The sequence below is a fragment of the Hordeum vulgare genome, chromosome 5H (assembly GCF_904849725.1).
Source record: "Hordeum vulgare subsp. vulgare chromosome 5H, MorexV3_pseudomolecules_assembly, whole genome shotgun sequence".
Classification (NCBI taxonomy): domain Eukaryota; kingdom Viridiplantae; phylum Streptophyta; class Magnoliopsida; order Poales; family Poaceae; genus Hordeum; species Hordeum vulgare.
Window position 1 is genome coordinate 447,327,773 of NC_058522.1, and position 8,874 is coordinate 447,336,646.

The following is an 8,874-nucleotide window of genomic DNA, read 5'->3' on the forward strand; positions in this document are numbered from 1 at the left end:
TACCATGACTCTCATATCACCATCCTCATATCTCAAAACTATATGCAAGGAATCAAACTTCTCATCATATTCAATGCACTTAATATGAAAGCTTTTATTATATCCCTTTTGCATGCCTATTATATTAGGACTAAATTCCTAACCTAAACCAATTAACATGCTGTTTAAAGAACCCTCAAAATAATATAAGTGAAGTACGAGAGTTTAATAATTCCACAACACCGTCGTGCTCTAAAAGATATAAGTGAAGTACTATCGCAACATTTTCTAGCTCAAAAGATATAAGTGAAGCATAAAGAGTATTCTAATAAATTCATGATTCAGTTTGTCTCTCTCTACCAAAAGATATGTGAAGCAAGGATGATTGTGTTAAACTAAAAAGTAAAGACTCATATTATACAAGACGCTCCAAGCAAAACATATATCATGTGGTGAATAAAAATATAGCCTCAAGTAAATTTAATGATGGATTGAAGACGAAAGAGGGGATGCCTTTTGGGGAATCCCAAAGCTTAGGCTTTTTTGTATCCTTGAATATGGCTTGGGGTTCCTTGGGAATCCCCAAGCTTAGGCTCTTGCCACTCCTTATTCCATAGTCCATCAAAGCTTTACCAAAACTTGAAAACTTCACAACACAAAACTCAACAGAAAACTCGTGAGATCCGTTAGTATAAGAAAGATAAATCACCACTTAGGTACTGTTGTGAACTCATTATTTATTTATATTGATGTAATATTTAATGTATTATAACTTCTCCATGGTTCATACCCCCGATACAACCCATAGATTCATCAAAATAAGCAAACAACACAAAGAAAATAGAATATGTCAAAAACAGAACAGTTTGTAGCAATCTGTTTACTTCGAATACTTTTGTAACTCCAAAAATGCTGAAAACTTAGGAAGATCTGGGAAATTTGTAAACCAATCTTGTGTAAAAAAATACAGATCAAAATCCCATTCCAGTGAATTTATAAAATTCCTGGGCTGAGAGCAAAAGTTTCTGTTTTTCAGCAAAATCAACTTGCAAGCACCATAGACCATCCCAAAGGTTTTAATTGGCTCAAACACTAATTAAACAAGAAAACACAATTATTATATAGGTAATAATATGTGCATCACACAAAAAAACAAAAAAATTGGGTTGCCTCCCAACAAGCACTATTGTGTAACGCCCCTAGCTAGGCATAATGCAATAGATCTAAGTGTTATCGTCTTTGGTATTGGCAATTTTCGTGAGGGATTTCTCAAATACGGGGGGCTCTTTCCTCTTCCCCGGGTTTTTAGGTGAAGAAACCACCTTATTGTCCAAAATATCCAAACGCTTGTTGCAAAGGGTAATCAAAGTGTTCAAACGGTTGAGGTTTCCATTGATATCTTTAACGGGTTCGTGATATTGTTGTAACTCGATTAACTGCTTATATAAGTCACTCAATTTGTAGAGAATTTGAACTCCCTCTTTGGAAAATTAAACCCCTTTTTTGTGGAGGAACCCCCAAAATCCCCTCCAAGACTTCATAAGCAGCGTTTGTATATAATTCAATAAAATTCCCTTTCGAGGCAAAATCTAAAAGTTCTCTATGATGCAGAGCCAATCAAATGTAAAAATTTCTGAGCAAAACCTTTGCGTTCCCTTTTAAGTTGGAGACACGATAGGATTCCATTAGCCTATAGCATGCATCTTTCAAATTTTCCCTTTGTTTTTGTTTGAAGTATAGAACTTCAAAATCTGGTGACAAAGGGGAAGTGGTAATGCTAGTCATGGAGACGAGTAAAAGACAAAGAAGGAAAGGCGAATAAAAGGGCAAATATTTTTGGTATTTTATAAAAATATTTTTAGAAGTGGGGGAGAGGAAAACGAGGGGCAAATGGCAAATAAAGTAAATGCAAGAGATGAGTTTGTGATGGGTACTTGGTAATCTTGCTATATCCTCCCCGACAACAACGCCAGAAATCCTCCCCGACAACGGCACCAGAAATCCTTCTTGCTACCTCTTGAGCTCGTTGGTTTTCCATTGAAGAGGAAAGGGTGATGCTGCGAATTAGATAAGTATTTTCCTCAGTAGGAAGAACAAACAAGACTCCAATAGTAGTACATACACAAATAATCAAACACTTACATCCAACGCTATAAAGGGGTTGTCAATCCCTTTAGAGTTATTTGCAAGGATGAGATCTGATAGATATAAGTATAAAATATTGATAGATCTGAAAGTAAAACTAAAGTAAATAAATTGCAACAAATTATTTTTGGTATTTTTGTTTTATAGATCTGAAAATATGATATGGAAAATAGACCCGGGGGGCATAGGTTTAACTAGAGGCTTCTCTCATAAAAGAAAATAATATGGTGGGTGAACAAATTACTGTTGAGAAATTGATAGAAAATCAAATAATTATGAAGATATCCAAGGCAATGATTATGCATATAGGCATCATGTCCATATCAAGTAGACCAGAACGATTCTACATCTATTACTATTACTCCACACATCGACCGACTCATGCCTGCATCTAGAGTATTAAGTTCATGAAGAACAGAGTAACACATTCGGTAAGATGTCATGATGTAGAGGGATAAACTCAAGCAATATGATGAAAACCCCATCTTTTTACCCTTGATGGCCAAAATACAATACGTGCCTCGCTACCCCTACTATCACTGGGTGAGGACACCGCAAGTTTGTACCCAAAACTAAGCACTTCTCCCATTGCAAGAATTATCAATCTAGTTGGCCAAACCAAACGAATAATTCAAAGAGACTTGCAAAGATAAGAAATCATGCATATAAGAATTCAGAAGAGACTCAAATAATATTCATGGATAATCTAAACATAAACTCACAATTCATAGGATCTCAACAAACACACCGCAAAAGAGTATTACATGGTATTGAAGATCAAAGAGAGAGAAGAAGCCATCTAGCTAATAGCTATGGACCCGTAGGTTTGTGCTGAACTACTCACACATCATCGGAGGGGCAATGGAGTTGATGTAGATGCCCTCCGTGATCAATTCCCTCTCGGGCAGATTACCCGAAAAGGCTCCCACATTGGATCTCTCGGGAACAGAGGCTCCCGACGGCGTAAAAGTATTCTCGTGGATCTTTTTTGTGTTTCTAGAATAGTTGGGAATTCATAGGCCAAGAATTAGGGTTAGGTGACTTGCAAGGGGGCCACAAGCCAAGGGGCGCGACCACCCCCCAGGGCGCGCCCTGCAGGATTGTGGCCTCCGCACAACTGCCTTGCCCCCCACACCAGGTATGTTGTGTTTCTTCTCGTCCAGAAAAAATCTTTCCAGAGATTTTATTCCGTTTGGACTCCGTTTAATAATTCTTATCTGCAATATTCAAAAACATGGAAAAAACAAAAACTGGCACTAGGCTCTAGATTCATAGGTTAGTCCCAAAAATAATATAAAATAGCATATGAAAACATATAAAACATAAAAAAATATAATAGCATGGAACAATCAAAAATTATAGATACGTTGGAGATGTATCACCCCTCCAGCAGGGTATCGGAAAGGCTCGAGGTGTGTTTTTCTTAGATACAAAGAGTTGTGGTGGTGGAGTGGGAGTTCTAGGTTAACTTTCGGGGGTTTCTCGATGTATAGGAATTTTCACCGTTGGAATCACGTGTGCTGGAGCCATGTCGACCTCACAAGCTAACAGGGCGCGCCCTGTTGGCTTGTGGACCACAAGTGGCTCCCCTCCGGTGGTTCTTCGCTCCAGTATTTATTATTTTAACCCGAAAAAATCATAAAAAATGTTTTGGGCGATGCCGAGAACTTCCATTTTCTGCATAAAAACAACATCATGGTAATTCTGCTGAAAACAATGTCAGTCCGGTTAGTTCTAAATAAATCATATAAAGTGCATCAAAACCATATAAAAGCATTGTAACCATAGGAAAATATGGCACGAATACTTCATAAATTATGAAGTGTTAATGCATCCCCAAGCTTAATTCCTACTCGTCTCGATAAAAGAAGTAATTTATGAAGTGTGAATCCTAGCATATTGAATAGTTTTGATCATTGATAATTTCAGTCACTTTTCTAGCATCATGACCGGCAACTTTTCTCATTAAAAATCATCATGATAGAGTAGCAACCAATTCACATGTCATTGTTCAAACAATGCATTCTCTTGAAACTTAACAACATATGTTATTAGTCATGAAACAATTTCAATGCATCATCAAGTCTAAGTAAGAGCTACACATACTCAATTATCATATAGTCTTCTATGATTGCTAATACTCAAAGCATATTTTTAGAACAAACAGCATCCATCGAACAAAGAGAAAGATAGGGGCTTAATGTTTCGCCTCCCAACGTACTTCTCATGAAGATAATTGTCAACAATAATGAATCATGATCAGATATATTTGACTAGATATATGTGTTTGGATCTTTCCTGGCCACATAGTGCTTGCCAACTAAAAATGAAATAACATTAAAGTAAATATATTGTCCCTCCGCAGAGGAAAGCATGGATTTGCAGAGGTGCGAGAGCTCATTATTTAAAACATAGATGAATGTATTTTGGGTGGTGTGCCTTTCCTATCAATCTTACAACAAGGGATTTCAATATCTTCCATGCTAATCACATTATTGGTGGTTCCCAAACAGAATTGAAATTTTAATCCCCCTCAACCATTCAAACACTTCCAATGGCTAGTCGTATCCATGGGTGCCTCCAAACAATCAACTTTCTAGGGGGAGTTCTTGTTTATTTCTTTATTTTGTATTATCTAGGACTGGGCACCCTTTCTACCATCCTCTCTCATGCAATTTCAAGTGAATAAACACTCATCATGAGAATAACCCGCTTAGCATGGAAGATACTGACCGCCCCGATCACTCCATGAGCGGTACGGGCACATAAAACAGATGTTAATTTGAAGGTTTTAGAGATGGCACATGCCAATTTACTTGGAACGGTAGTGAAATACCATATACACATAGGTATGATGGACTCTCATGGAAAAAAATTGGCTCAAGGATTTGGATGCACAAGTAGTATCTCTACTTAGTACGAAGTTTTAGCTAGCAAAAGGTTCTAAACAAGCACCACATGTTAGAGGATCCATAACAATATAACTTCTATGCAAATATATTCAAACATAACCATTACATTGTATTCCTTGTCCAACTTCAACAATTTGATCAAGATCGAAAATAATTAATGAGTATTCACAATCATAAAAGATGTCCAAGATAATATATTCCTATGTGGAAGTTCTCTTTCTTATACTAATTATTCATAAATTGCTTCTATGACCATTATTGTGATTGTCAAACTTCAATTGTTTTTACTTTCTAAACCAAATGTGAAACTACTACTAAGCATATAGCACATTGATAATTTCAGATTTATGATATTTCTTTCATTCACTATTTACTCTTAGGATACAAGTGAAGCACAAGAGTAAACATCAAGCTACTCTCAAAAGATATAAGTGAAGAACAATGAGTAGTCAAACAATTAAGTAGCTATCTGAGGACTCGCTCTCTCTCTCAATAAGGATTTTCATATCTGAGTATTTTATTCAAACAGCAAACAAAAAAAAATACAGTTCAAGAATAGCACATATCAAGTGAACGAATGAAAACATAGGCTCAACATAGGCTAATCGATATTTGTCGATGAAGAGAGATGGGATGTGTAGCATCCCCAAGCTTAGATGTTTGAGACTTCTTGTAATATTGACTTGGGAAGCCTTGGGCATCCCCAATCTTGATCTTTTGTATCTTTTTAATTCCTCTCATATCATGGTTTCCAAAATCTTAAAAGCTTCATCCACAACAAAACTTGACAAGAACTCGTCAGATAGTTTAGTGCACATAAGAATAAATCAGAACTTTATGTACTTCCTAGACAAGTTGTATAATAATTTTCAAACATTATCTATTGTTTACTATCATTTCCACAAATTATATCTACCAATATAGGCTATGGAAACCGTAGGGTAAGTAGATAACAAAAATATGACAACAATCTGTCTAAACAGGACAGTGTATAGGAATTAGTTGAAAAAGTGTACCTCTGCAACTCACAAAATTATGAAACTTTAGGACCTGATAAAAAAAATATGAAAGTACTTTGTCCATATTTCAGCAACTTTCCACGTTGCAGTAAAATCTGATAATTGAAATACTACCACAAAAGTTCCTCGTTTTGTACAACACATATCACACATGCAATTCAAGCATACTAAAGGCAATTCTTGGGAATTTTTATTAAAAACAAGATTATAAATAATATCTAACAGAGGAAAACAAAATAAAATGACGCTTCACACAAAACACATATCATGTGACGAATAAAAATATAGCTCCAAGTAAGATATACCGATAATGTTGGAGATGAAAGAGCGGATGCCTTTTGGGGCATCCCCAAGCTTATACGCTTGAGTATTCCTTGGATATTACCTTGGGAGTGCCTTGGGCATCCCCAATCTTAGGTTTTTGCTGCTCCTTATTCTCCTCATATCGATATCTCACCCAAAACTTGAAAACTTCAACCACACAAAACTTAACGGAACTTCGTGAGATGGGTTAGTGTAATAAAGATAGATGATTCACTTAGGTATTTTCAAGACAAGATTCATATTTTTTTCTAAAATAATACCTAATGTTTTATATAATTGACATAATTTTTATCACTAAATATAAGCTAGGGAAACACTAAAACAAACAAACTATGCATGCAAAACAGAACCTGTCAAAAACAGAATAGTGTGTGAATATCTGAATGAATACCATACTTACATGAATCTAAAACTTGGAAAAATAGGAAAACTTAGATAATTTTCATGCTAAAACTTCTTAAAAATTTCAGAATTTTTTGACGCTCCAGTAAAATCATATAAATTCTGCACTAGATGTAAAAGTTTCTTATTTGCATAGAAATAAACAAACAAGTATCCACACTATCCAAAAGGCTTTACTTGGCACCTTATTGAAATAAAATACACAAAACATTATTTCTACAGTATATTAATCATGTGAACACATAAAAATAGAAAGGAAAAGTATTGGGTTGTCTCCCAACAAGCGCTTTTCTTTAGTGCCTTTTTAGCTAGGCATGATAGTTTCTATGATGCTCACATAAAAGTAAAGAATTGAAACACAATGGTAACATCATGAAGCATATGACAAGCACATTTAAGTCTAACCCTATTCCTATGCATAGGGATTTTGTGAGCAAACAATTTATGGGAGCAAGAATCAACTTGCATAGGAAGGCAAAATAAGCATATGTTCAAGATTTTCAACACATAAGGAGGAAACTTGATATTATTGTAAATCCTACAAGCATATGTTCCTCCCTCACAATAATTTTCAGTAGAATCATGAAGGAATTACATAATATAACTATCACATAAAGCATTCTTTTTATGATCCACAAGCATAGAAAACTTATTACTCTCCCCACAAGCAAACTTCTCATACATAATAGTGGGAGTGTCATAGGAGACTCGAATACTATAAATTGTTTCCACAATAAAAGACTGATTTTCATAAAAAGGGTTATAATAATTATGACAAGTTTCTAATAATAATCATCAATACTTTTTATAACGTAAGTATAATCACAATAATCATCTTAAGTAGGAGGCATGCAATCATCATAACAAATTTGATCATTCAAAGTAGGGGGACTAAAAATATCATCTTCATTATGCATAGCATCACCAAACTTGGGACACACATTAATTGCAACAAATATATTCTCAAATATGTCATTCTCGTCAAGCATAGCATCCCCAATATCTTGCTTTTTCAAAGCATTAGCATAATCATCAACAGCATGAATGGCACCAATAGTGTAACAAATATTATCATCATAATTTTCCAAGTTAGTGCCAAAAATATTTTCAATATTATAAGGAGTGTCATTATCTTCGCAATCATCCCCATCACAACAAGTAGTATGCATAACAAAATAATAGTCAAGTGTGTCATCGTGCATACTACTTTCGAATTCATTCTCAATAATGATAGGAGCCACATTATTTGAGAGGGATACCTTTTTACCTTTACCTTTTCTTATCTTCTTCTTCTTGTTGTTTACCACGTTTTGTGTGGGCATAAGTAATTATTTCGAGCTTCTTATTGAAAAGATTGGTTTGATGGGAAGCTCCTCCTTGCAACTTGATTCATTACGAGAAACAATAGGAGGGTACTGGGAGACCTTTACCCTTTTATTAGTGTTCCTTTTAAATTCTATTGGTTTTTTCGTCTTTGTATAGTTGGCAATATAAGCATTCTCATTGCAATTTATTATGTAAAACATATATATTTATTGTATATTAGTTTCAGTATCATTAGTGATAAGGAATATATCAAACCAATCATTTTTATGTGATAATTCTTCACACCCCAAAAATAAACGGGAACAATTTGATCATGAGAATGCATGCATTGGAAATTAAGATGACCAACCCTATTGCAAAGTTCACAAGTAATGGGATGAAGATAGCATAATCTTGTGGTAAATTCATCTATCACTTTAAGCCACCAATTGGTTTTGTCATGTTTATGGTTCCTACAAAATATATCATCCCTATATGGCATGTTTTCATAAATTTTAGTAACTCCACAAAAATTGACATGATTATAGGAAATCATTATATCATGACTAGTGCAATCATGATTAGCATCATGGATATTCAATGAATTGATACTAATACTATTGCTATCACGCTCATCATTCAAGGTTTTCACATTAAGGCATTTTTATAAATTCTTCCACTAACAATTGAGCACAATTTTCCGAGCCATCATTTTTACGAAAGATGAAGGATTTGAGGCCACCTCAATTCCATATACTTTTTGTAGATTTATTTTATAAACCAAACTA